This window comes from Osmia lignaria, chromosome 3 (assembly GCF_051020975.1).
Source record: "Osmia lignaria lignaria isolate PbOS001 chromosome 3, iyOsmLign1, whole genome shotgun sequence".
In the NCBI taxonomy this organism is placed as follows: domain Eukaryota; kingdom Metazoa; phylum Arthropoda; class Insecta; order Hymenoptera; family Megachilidae; genus Osmia; species Osmia lignaria.
In genome coordinates, this window is record NC_135034.1 from 1,340,694 (window position 1) to 1,355,085 (window position 14,392).

A 14,392-nucleotide genomic window follows, 5' to 3' on the forward strand; every position below is an offset into this window, starting at 1 on the left:
GGATATAATGTATTATACTGATCCCTTCCCACAGATCAAGGTGCCTACATTTAGTAACAATATCATTATTACTATATCTTCATTAGATATAATGTAATATACTAATCCCTGCCCACAGATCAATGTATATTTAGTAGCGATATCATTATTACTATATCTACATTGGATATAATGTAATATACTGAACCCTCCCCACAGATCAATGTACCTACATTTAACAACAATATCATTAGTACTACGTCCACATTGCATATAATGTAATATACTGATTCCTTGCCACAGACCAGTGTACATTTAATAACAACATCATTCATTACATATCTATTTTGGGTACAATGTAATATAGTGATTACATCCCACAGATCAATGTACATGTAATATCGATATCATTATTACTATATCTACATTAGATATAATGTAATATACTGATCCCTGCCCATAGTTCAATGTACCTATATTTAATAACAATATCATTAGTACTATATCCACATCACATATAATGTAATATACTGATCCCTTCCCACAGATCAATGTACATTTAGTAACACCATCATTCATACTATATCTACCCTAGGTATAATGTAACATAGTGATTACATCCCACAGATCAATGTACATTTAATAACAACATCATTCATACTATAACTACATTGGATATAATGTAATATACTGATCCCTCCCCACAGATCAATGTACATTTTATAACAACATCATTCATACTATATCTACATTGGATATAATGTAATATACTGATCCCTTCCCATACGTCAATGTACATATAATAGCAAAATCGTTATTACTATATCTACATTAGGTATAATGTAATATACTGATCCCTGCTCACAGATCAATGTACCTATATTTAATAACAATATCCTTAGTACTATATCCACATTACACATAATGTAATATACTGATTCCTTCCCACAGATCAATGTACATTTAATAACAACAGCATTCATACTATATCAACACTAGGTATAATGTAATATAGTGATTACATCCCACAGATCAAGGTACATTCAATATCGATATCATTATTACTATATCTACATTAGATAAAATGTAATATACTGATCCCTTCCCACAGATCAAGGTGCCTACATTTAGTAACAATATCATTATTACTATATCTACATTAGATATAATGTAATATACTGATCCCTGCCCACCGGTCAATGTACATTTAATAACAACATCGATCATACTATATCCACATTAGGTATAATGTAATATAGTGATTACGTCTCACAGATCAATGTACCTACATTTAATAACAATATCCTTAGTACTATATCCACATTACACATAATGTAATATACTGATTCCTTCCCACAGATCAATGTACATTTAACAACAACATCATTCATACTATATCTACAATGGATATAATGTAATATACTGATCCCTGCCCATAGTTCAATGTACCTATATTTAATAACAATATCATTAGTACTATATCCACATCACATATAATGTAATATACTGATCCCTTCCCACAGATCAATGTACATTTAGTAACACCATCATTCATACTATATCTACACTGGATATAATACAATATACGGATTCCTCCCCACAGATCAATGTACATTTTATAACATCATTCATACTATATCTACATTGGATATAATGTAATATACTGATCCCTTCCCATACGTCAATGTACATATAATAGCAAAATCGTTATTACTATATCTACATTAGGTATAATGTAATATACTGATCCCTGCTCACAGATCAATGTACCTATATTTAATAACAATATCCTTAGTACTATATCCACATTACACATAATGTAATATACTGATTCCTTCCCACAGATCAATGTACATTTAATAACAACAGCATTCATACTATATCAACACTAGGTATAATGTAATATAGTGATTACATCCCACAGATCAAGGTACATTCAATATCGATATCATTATTACTATATCTACATTAGTTAAAATGTAATATACTGATCCCTTCCCACAGGTCAATGTACATACAATAGCAAAATCGTTATTACTATATCCACATTAGGTATAATGTAATGTATTTACTACATCCAACAGATCATTGTACATTTAATAACATCATTCATGCTATAGCTAAATTGGATATAATGTAATATACTCACCCCTTCCCACAGATCAAGGTACCTACATTTAATAACAATATCATTATTACTACATCTACATTAGATATAATGTAATATACTGATCCCTGCCCACCGGTCAATGTACATTTAATAACAACATCGTTCATACTATATCCACATTAGGTATAATGTAATATAGTGATTACCTCCCACAGATCAATGTACCTACATTTAGTAACAATATCCTTAGTACTATATCCACATTACACATAATGTAATATACTGATTCCTTCCCACAGATCAATGTACATTGAACAACAACATCATTCGTACTATATCTACACGAGGTATAATGTAATATAGTGATTACATCCCCCAGATCAATGTACATATAACAACAACATCATTCATACTATATCTACATTGGATATAATGTAATATACTGATCCCTTCCCAAAGGTCAATGTACATATAATAGCATAATCGTTATTACTATATCTACATTAGGTATAATGTAATGTATTAACTACATCCTACAGATCATTGTACATTTAATAACATCATTCATGCTATAGCTAAATTGGATATAATGTAATATACTGATCCTTTCCCACAGATCAAGGTAGCTACATTTAATAACATTATCATTAATACTATATCTACATGAGATATAATGTTATATACTAATCCCTGCCCACAGATCAATGTATATTTAATAGCGATATCATTATTACTATATCTACATTAGATATAATGTTATATACTGATCCCTGCCCACAGTTCAATGTACCTATATTTAATAACAATATCATTAGTACTATATCCACATCATATATAATGTAATATACCGATTCCTTCCCACAGATCAACGTAGATTTAATAACAACATCATTCATACTATATCAACACTACGTATAATGTAATATAGTGATTACATCCCACAGATCAAGGTACATTTAATAACAACATCATTCATACTATATCTACATTGGATATAATGTATTATACTGATCCCTTCCCACAGATCAAGGTGCCTACATTTAGTAACAATATCATTATTACTATATCTTCATTAGATATAATGTAATATACTAATCCCTGCCCACAGATCAATGTATATTTAGTAGCGATATCATTATTACTATATCTACATCGGATATAATGTAATATACTGAACCCTCCCCACAGATCAATGTACCTACATTTAACAACAATATCATTAGTACTACGTCCACATTGCATATAATGTAATATACTGATTCCTTGCCACAGATCAGTGTACATTTAATAACAACATCATTCATTACATATCAATTTGGGTACAATGTAATATAGTGATTACATCCCACAGATCAATGTACATGTAATATCGATATCATTATTACTATATCTACATTAGATATAATGTAATATACTGATCCCTGCCCATAGTTCAATGTACCTATATTTAATAACAATATCATTAGTACTATATCCACATCACATATAATGTAATATACTGATCCCTTCCCACAGATCAATGTACATTTAGAAACACCATCATTCATACTATATCTACCCTAGGTATAATGTAACATAGTGATTACATCCCACAGATCAATGTACATTTAATAACAACATCATTCATACTATAACTACATTGGATATAATGTAATATACTGATCCCTCCCCACAGATCAATGTACATTTTATAACAACATCATTCATACTATATCTACATTGGATATAATGTAATATACTGATCCCTTCCCATACGTCAATGTACATATAATAGCAAAATCGTTATTACTATATCTACATTAGGTACAATGTAATATACTGATCCCTGCTCACAGATCAATGTACCTATATTTAATAACAATATCCTTAGTACTATATCCACATTACACATAATGTAATATACTGATTCCTTCCCACAGATCAATGTACATTTAATAACAACAGCATTCATACTATATCAACACTAGGTATAATGTAATATAGTGATTACATCCCACAGATCAAGGTACATTCAATATCGATATCATTATTACTATATCTACATTAGATAAAATGTAATATACTGATCCCTTCCCACAGATCAAGGTGCCTACATTTAGTAACAATATCATTATTACTATATCTACATTAGATATAATGTAATATACTGATCCCTGCCCACCGGTCAATGTACATTTAATAACAACATCGATCATACTATATCCACATTAGGTATAATGTAATATAGTGATTACGTCTCACAGATCAATGTACCTACATTTAATAACAATATCCTTAGTACTATATCCACATTACACATAATGTAATATACTGATTCCTTCCCACAGATCAATGTACATTTAACAACAACATCATTCATACTATATCTACAATGGATATAATGTAATATACTGATCCCTGCCCATAGTTCAATGTACCTATATTTAATAACAATATCATTAGTACTATATCCACATCACATATAATGTAATATACTGATCCCTTCCCACAGATCAATGTACATTTAGTAACACCATCATTCATACTATATCTACACTGGATATAATACAATATACGGATTCCTCCCCACAGATCAATGTACATTTAACAACAACATCATTCATACTATACCTAGAATGGATATAATGTAATATACTGATCCCTTCCCACAGATCAATGTACCTACATGTAATAACAACATCGTTCATACTATATCCACATTAGGTATAATGTAATATAGTGATTACGTCCCACAGATCAATGTACCTACATTTAATAACAATATCCTTAGTACTATATCCACATTACACATAATGCAATATACTGATTCATTCCCACAGATCAATATACCTTTAATAACCATATCATTAGTACTATATCTACATTCGATATATTGTAATATAGTGATTCATTCCCACAGATCAATGTGCCTTTAATAACAATATCATTAGCACTACATCTACATTCGATATAACGTAATATAGTGATCCATTCCCACAGACCAATGCACCTTTAATAACAATATCATTAGCACTATATCTACATTCGATATAACGTAATATGCAGATTCATTCCCACAGATATGTATATATAATAACCATATCATTAGTACCATACCTACATTCGATATAATGTAATATACCGATGGATTCCCACAGATCAATGTACATTTAATAACCATATCATTAGTACCATATCTACATTAGATATGTAATGTACATTTAATAACAATATCATTATTACTATATCTACATTAGGTATAATGTCATATACTGATCCCTGCCCACCGGTCAATGTACATTTAATAACAACATCGATCATACTATATCCACATTAGGTATAATGTAATATAGTGATTACGTCTCACAGATCAATGTACCTACATTTAATAACAATATCCTTCGTACTATATCCACATTACACATAATGTAATATACTGATTCCTTCCCACAGATCAATGTACATTTAACAACAACATCATTCATACTATATCTACAATGGATATAATGTAATATACTGATCCCTGCCCATAGTTCAATGTACCTATATTTAATAACAATATCATTAGTACTATATCCACATCACATATAATGTAATATACTGATCCCTTCCCACAGATCAATGTACATTTAGTAACACCATCATTCATACTATATCTACACTGGATATAATACAATATACGGATTCCTCCCCACAGATCAATGTACATTTTATAACATCATTCATACTATATCTACATTGGATATAATGTAATATACTGATCCCTTCCCATACGTCAATGTACATATAATAGCAAAATCGTTATTACTATATCTACATTAGGTATAATGTAATATACTGATCCTTCCCACAGACCAGGGTGCCTACATTTAGTAACAATATCATTATCACTATATCTACATTAGATATAATGTGATATACTGATCCCTGCCCACAGGTCAATGTACATACAATAGCAAAATCGTTATTACTATATCCACATTAGGTATAATGTAATGTATTTACTACATCCAACAGATCATTGTACATTTAATAACATCATTCATGCTATAGCTAAATTGGATATAATGTAATATACTCACCCCTTCCCACAGATCAAGGTACCTACATTTAATAACAATATCATTATTACTACATCTACATTAGATATAATGTAATATACTGATCCCTGCCCACCGGTCAATGTACATTTAATAACAACATCGTTCATACTATATCCACATTAGGTATAATGTAATATAGTGATTACCTCCCACAGATCAATGTACCTACATTTAGTAACAATATCCTTAGTACTATATCCACATTACACATAATGTAATATACTGATTCCTTCCCACAGATCAATGTACATTGAACAACAACATCATTCGTACTATATCTACACGAGGTATAATGTAATATAGTGATTACATCCCCCAGATCAATGTACATATAACAACAACATCATTCATACTATATCTACATTGGATATAATGTAATATACTGATCCCTTCCCAAAGGTCAATGTACATATAATAGCATAATCGTTATTACTATATCTACATTAGGTATAATGTAATGTATTAACTACATCCTACAGATCATTGTACATTTAATAACATCATTCATGCTATAGCTAAATTGGATATAATGTAATATACTGATCCTTTCCCACAGATCAAGGTAGCTACATTTAATAACATTATCATTAATACTATATCTACATGAGATATAATGTTATATACTAATCCCTGCCCACAGATCAATGTATATTTAATAGCGATATCATTATTACTATATCTACATTAGATATAATGTTATATACTGATCCCTGCCCACAGTTCAATGTACCTATATTTAATAACAATATCATTAGTACTATATCCACATCATATATAATGTAATATACCGATTCCTTCCCACAGATCAACGTAGATTTAATAACAACATCATTCATACTATATCAACACTACGTATAATGTAATATAGTGATTACATCCCACAGATCAAGGTACATTTAATAACAACATCATTCATACTATATCTACATTGGATATAATGTATTATACTGATCCCTTCCCACAGATCAAGGTGCCTACATTTAGTAACAATATCATTATTACTATATCTTCATTAGATATAATGTAATATACTAATCCCTGCCCACAGATCAATGTATATTTAGTAGCGATATCATTATTACTATATCTACATTGGATATAATGTAATATACTGAACCCTCCCCACAGATCAATGTACCTACATTTAACAACAATATCATTAGTACTACGTCCACATTGCATATAATGTAATATACTGATTCCTTGCCACAGATCAGTGTACATTTAATAACAACATCATTCAGTACATATCTATTTTGGGTACAATGTAATATAGTGATTACATCCCACAGATCAATGTACATGTAATATCGATATCATTATTACTATATCTACATTAGATATAATGTAATATACTGATCCCTGCCCATAGTTCAATGTACCTATATTTAATAACAATATCATTAGTACTATATCCACATCACATATAATGTAATATACTGATCCCTTCCCACAGATCAATGTACATTTAGAAACACCATCATTCATACTATATCTACCCTAGGTATAATGTAACATAGTGATTACATCCCACAGATCAATGTACATTTAATAACAACATCATTCATACTATAACTACATTGGATATAATGTAATATACTGATCCCTCCCCACAGATCAATGTACATTTTATAACAACATCATTCATACTATATCTACATTGGATATAATGTAATATACTGATCCCTTCCCATACGTCAATGTACATATAATAGCAAAATCGTTATTACTATATCTACATTAGGTACAATGTAATATACTGATCCCTGCTCACAGATCAATGTACCTATATTTAATAACAATATCCTTAGTACTATATCCACATTACACATAATGTAATATACTGATTCCTTCCCACAGATCAATGTACATTTAATAACAACAGCATTCATACTATATCAACACTAGGTATAATGTAATATAGTGATTACATCCCACAGATCAAGGTACATTCAATATCGATATCATTATTACTATATCTACATTAGATAAAATGTAATATACTGATCCCTTCCCACAGATCAAGGTGCCTACATTTAGTAACAATATCATTATTACTATATCTACATTAGATATAATGTAATATACTGATCCCTGCCCACCGGTCAATGTACATTTAATAACAACATCGATCATACTATATCCACATTAGGTATAATGTAATATAGTGATTACGTCTCACAGATCAATGTACCTACATTTAATAACAATATCCTTAGTACTATATCCACATTACACATAATGTAATATACTGATTCCTTCCCACAGATCAATGTACATTTAACAACAACATCATTCATACTATATCTACAATGGATATAATGTAATATACTGATCCCTGCCCATAGTTCAATGTACCTATATTTAATAACAATATCATTAGTACTATATCCACATCACATATAATGTAATATACTGATCCCTTCCCACAGATCAATGTACATTTAGTAACACCATCATTCATACTATATCTACACTGGATATAATACAATATACGGATTCCTCCCCACAGATCAATGTACATTTAACAACAACATCATTCATACTATACCTAGAATGGATATAATGTAATATACTGATCCCTTCCCACAGATCAATGTACCTACATGTAATAACAACATCGTTCATACTATATCCACATTAGGTATAATGTAATATAGTGATTACGTCCCACAGATCAATGTACCTACATTTAATAACAATATCCTTAGTACTATATCCACATTACACATAATGCAATATACTGATTCATTCCCACAGATCAATATACCTTTAATAACCATATCATTAGTACTATATCTACATTCGATATATTGTAATATAGTGATTCATTCCCACAGATCAATGTGCCTTTAATAACAATATCATTAGCACTACATCTACATTCGATATAACGTAATATAGTGATCCATTCCCACAGACCAATGCACCTTTAATAACAATATCATTAGCACTATATCTACATTCGATATAACGTAATATGCAGATTCATTCCCACAGATATGTATATATAATAACCATATCATTAGTACCATACCTACATTCGATATAATGTAATATACCGATGGATTCCCACAGATCAATGTACATTTAATAACCATATCATTAGTACCATATCTACATTAGATATGTAATGTACATTTAATAACAATATCATTATTACTATATCTACATTAGGTATAATGTCATATACTGATCCCTGCCCACCGGTCAATGTACATTTAATAACAACATCGATCATACTATATCCACATTAGGTATAATGTAATATAGTGATTACGTCTCACAGATCAATGTACCTACATTTAATAACAATATCCTTCGTACTATATCCACATTACACATAATGTAATATACTGATTCCTTCCCACAGATCAATGTACATTTAACAACAACATCATTCATACTATATCTACAATGGATATAATGTAATATACTGATCCCTGCCCATAGTTCAATGTACCTATATTTAATAACAATATCATTAGTACTATATCCACATCACATATAATGTAATATACTGATCCCTTCCCACAGATCAATGTACATTTAGTAACACCATCATTCATACTATATCTACACTGGATATAATACAATATACGGATTCCTCCCCACAGATCAATGTACATTTTATAACATCATTCATACTATATCTACATTGGATATAATGTAATATACTGATCCCTTCCCATACGTCAATGTACATATAATAGCAAAATCGTTATTACTATATCTACATTAGGTATAATGTAATATACTGATCCTTCCCACAGACCAGGGTGCCTACATTTAGTAACAATATCATTATCACTATATCTACATTAGATATAATGTGATATACTGATCCCTGCCCACCGGTCAATGTACATTTAATAACAACATCGTTCATACTATATCCACATTAGGTATAATGTAATATAGTGATTACGTCCACAGATCAATGTAACTACATTTAATAACAATATCCGTAGTACTATATCCACATTACACATAATGTAATATACTGATTCCTTCCCACAGATCAATGTACATTTAACAACAACATCATTCGTACTATATCTACACGAGGTATAATGTAATATAGTGATTACATCCCCCAGATCAATGTACATATAACAACAATATCATTCATACTATATCTACATTGGATATAATGTAATATACTGATCCCTTCCCAAAGGTCAATGTACATATAATAGCATAATCGTTATTACTATATCTACATTAGGTATAATGTAATGTATTAACTACATCCTACAGATCATTGTACATTTAATAACATCATTCATGCTATAGCTAAATTGGATATAATGTAATATACTGATCCTTTCCCACAGATCAAGGTAGCTACATTTAATAACATTATCATTAATACTATATCTACATGAGATATAATGTTATATACTAATCCCTGCCCACAGATCAATGTATATTTAATAGCGATATCATTATTACTATATCTACATTAGATATAATGTTATATACTGATCCCTGCCCACAGTTCAATGTACCTATATTTAATAACAATATCATTAGTACTATATCCACATCATATATAATGTAATATACCGATTCCTTCCCACAGATCAACGTAGATTTAATAACAACATCATTCATACTATATCAACACTACGTATAATGTAATATAGTGATTACATCCCACAGATCAAGGTACATTTAATAACAACATCATTCATACTATATCTACATTGGATATAATGTATTATACTGATCCCTTCCCACAGATCAAGGTGCCTACATTTAGTAACAATATCATTATTACTATATCTTCATTAGATATAATGTAATATACTAATCCCTGCCCACAGATCAATGTATATTTAGTAGCGATATCATTATTACTATATCTACATTGGATATAATGTAATATACTGAACCCTCCCCACAGATCAATGTACCTACATTTAACAACAATATCATTAGTACTACGTCCACATTGCATATAATGTAATATACTGATTCCTTGCCACAGACCAGTGTACATTTAATAACAACATCATTCAGTACATATCTATTTTGGGTACAATGTAATATAGTGATTACATCCCACAGATCAATGTACATGTAATATCGATATCATTATTACTATATCTACATTAGATATAATGTAATATACTGATCCCTGCCCATAGTTCAATGTACCTATATTTAATAACAATATCATTAGTACTATATCCACATCACATATAATGTAATATACTGATCCCTTCCCACAGATCAATGTACATTTAGTAACACCATCATTCATACTATATCTACCCTAGGTATAATGTAACATAGTGATTACATCCCACAGATCAATGTACATTTAATAACAACATCATTCATACTATAACTACATTGGATATAATGTAATATACTGATCCCTCCCCACAGATCAATGTACATTTTATAACAACATCATTCATACTATATCTACATTGGATATAATGTAATATACTGATCCCTTCCCATACGTCAATGTACATATAATAGCAAAATCGTTATTACTATATCTACATTAGGTATAATGTAATATACTGATCCCTGCTCACAGATCAATGTACCTATATTTAATAACAATATCCTTAGTACTATATCCACATTACACATAATGTAATATACTGATTCCTTCCCACAGATCAATGTACATTTAATAACAACAGCATTCATACTATATCAACACTAGGTATAATGTAATATAGTGATTACATCCCACAGATCAAGGTACATTCAATATCGATATCATTATTACTATATCTACATTAGATAAAATGTAATATACTGATCCCTTCCCACAGATCAAGGTGCCTACATTTAGTAACAATATCATTATTACTATATCTACATTAGATATAATGTAATATACTGATCCCTGCCCACTGGTCAATGTACATTTAATAACAACATCGATCATACTATATCCACATTAGGTATAATGTAATATAGTGATTACGTCTCACAGATCAATGTACCTACATTTAATAACAATATCCTTAGTACTATATCCACATTACACATAATGTAATATACTGATTCCTTCCCACAGATCAATGTACATTTAACAACAACATCATTCATACTATATCTACAATGGATATAATGTAATATACTGATCCCTGCCCATAGTTCAATGTACCTATATTTAATAACAATATCATTAGTACTATATCCACATCACATATAATGTAATATACTGATCCCTTCCCACAGATCAATGTACATTTAGTAACACCATCATTCATACTATATCTACACTGGATATAATACAATATACGGATTCCTCCCCACAGATCAATGTACATTTTATAACATCATTCATACTATATCTACATTGGATATAATGTAATATACTGATCCCTTCCCATACGTCAATGTACATATAATAGCAAAATCGTTATTACTATATCTACATTAGGTATAATGTAATATACTGATCCCTGCTCACAGATCAATGTACCTATATTTAATAACAATATCCTTAGTACTATATCCACATTACACATAATGTAATATACTGATTCCTTCCCACAGATCAATGTACATTTAATAACAACAGCATTCATACTATATCAACACTAGGTATAATGTAATATAGTGATTACATCCCACAGATCAAGGTACATTCAATATCGATATCATTATTACTATATCTACATTAGTTAAAATGTAATATACTGATCCCTTCCCACAGGTCAATGTACATACAATAGCAAAATCGTTATTACTATATCCACATTAGGTATAATGTAATGTATTTACTACATCCAACAGATCATTGTACATTTAATAACATCATTCATGCTATAGCTAAATTGGATATAATGTAATATACTCACCCCTTCCCACAGATCAAGGTACCTACATTTAATAACAATATCATTATTACTACATCTACATTAGATATAATGTAATATACTGATCCCTGCCCACCGGTCAATGTACATTTAATAACAACATCGTTCATACTATATCCACATTAGGTATAATGTAATATAGTGATTACCTCCCACAGATCAATGTACCTACATTTAGTAACAATATCCTTAGTACTATATCCACATTACACATAATGTAATATACTGATTCCTTCCCACAGATCAATGTACATTGAACAACAACATCATTCGTACTATATCTACACGAGGTATAATGTAATATAGTGATTACATCCCCCAGATCAATGTACATATAACAACAACATCATTCATACTATATCTACATTGGATATAATGTAATATACTGATCCCTTCCCAAAGGTCAATGTACATATAATAGCATAATCGTTATTACTATATCTACATTAGGTATAATGTAATGTATTAACTACATCCTACAGATCATTGTACATTTAATAACATCATTCATGCTATAGCTAAATTGGATATAATGTAATATACTGATCCTTTCCCACAGATCAAGGTAGCTACATTTAATAACATTATCATTAATACTATATCTACATGAGATATAATGTTATATACTAATCCCTGCCCACAGATCAATGTATATTTAATAGCGATATCATTATTACTATATCTACATTAGATATAATGTTATATACTGATCCCTGCCCACAGTTCAATGTACCTATATTTAATACCAATATCATTAGTACTATATCCACATCATATATAATGTAATATACCGATTCCTTCCCACAGATCAACGTAGATTTAATAACAACATCATTCATACTATATCAACACTACGTATAATGTAATATAGTGATTACATCCCACAGATCAAGGTACATTTAATAACAACATCATTCATACTATATCTACATTGGATATAATGTATTATACTGATCCCTTCCCACAGATCAAGGTGCCTACATTTAGTAACAATATCATTATTACTATATCTTCATTAGATATAATGTAATATACTAATCCCTGCCCACAGATCAATGTATATTTAGTAGCGATATCATTATTACTATATCTACATCGGATATAATGTAATATACTGAACCCTCCCCACAGATCAATGTACCTACATTTAACAACAATATCATTAGTACTACGTCCACATTGCATATAATGTAATATACTGATTCCTTGCCACAGATCAGTGTACATTTAATAACAACATCATTCATTACATATCAATTTGGGTACAATGTAATATAGTGATTACATCCCACAGATCAATGTACATGTAATATCGATATCATTATTACTATATCTACATTAGATATAATGTAATATACTGATCC